The following is a 931-nucleotide window of genomic DNA, read 5'->3' on the forward strand; positions in this document are numbered from 1 at the left end:
CTCTATTGTGCTGCAAGTGTCGTAAAATTCTTACTACAACTGAATATATTGTTCCATCCCTTTTTTTAAAACATTGCCCGTGTGTTGGCCAGGCTATAGCGGGAAAGGAGTGACCATTGACCTTGACAAGATGTCAGCGGCACAGAGACAGGTGTATGAGCGAGACCTTACGACTTACCAAGTCAACAAAATGGCGGCGGACCTTGTACCTTTGAGACGTCGACTCAACTTCCCCATTAAAGAGTAAGCTTTTAGTAATTACAGTGAAAATAAGATAGAAGCAACAGAAAATGTGGTTTCTTAGGAGATTGCTGAGAACATCGTGGAAGGAAAAGAAGTAAAAGGAGGTAGTGCTTGATGAAGCCCACGTAGGACGCTAATTGTTAAAAACAATCAGGAAACGACAAATTAATGCAGTTTTTGAGACACCTGAATAGACATAAAGGTCTTGAACATTTAGCTCTCACTGGAAAAATCGAAGGCAAACGAGGCAAACCAAGACTTAGAGAATCTAAGCAAATGGAGAAAGGGGAAAGATCACGGAAACGTAGCTTTTTAAAAGCATCCGAGCAAAGGAATGAATGGTGAACCATGATCGCCGATGTCTGTCGCAGATCTGGCACTAGATGAACGAATGAATTGTCCCATTACAAACTATGTCCCCCTTGCACCAACTACACAAGATCCAGGCTAGTCACCCGTTATCGGGAAGCTTAAGCCGTGTATGGTCGCTTTTAAGGACACGCGGGCTAACCGAGATTTTGGCGGTTTCCAGAAATCTTGACCAATACCAGAAGTGGGCATTTCCTAAGTATAGGAGAAGTTAGGTTTCATCGGTGTGTACATTTTATTTTATTCGTTTGGTTATAGAGAAAACTCTCCTTATCTTTTAAAGAAACTGAACAAGGGGCAAAAACGTTACTTTCGACTT

General features: G+C 41.9%; 1 protein-coding gene across 1 annotated transcript in view; it reads left to right on the forward strand.

The window, feature by feature from the left end:
- The window catches only part of LOC101854366 (polypeptide N-acetylgalactosaminyltransferase 5), a gene marked incomplete in the record, with an annotated part of 53448 nt that overhangs the window by 51346 nt on the left and 1171 nt on the right, over nucleotides 1–931 (forward strand).

Source organism: Aplysia californica, unplaced genomic scaffold (assembly GCF_000002075.1).
Source record: "Aplysia californica isolate F4 #8 unplaced genomic scaffold, AplCal3.0 scaffold00824, whole genome shotgun sequence".
Taxonomy (NCBI): Eukaryota; Metazoa; Mollusca; class Gastropoda; order Aplysiida; family Aplysiidae; genus Aplysia; species Aplysia californica.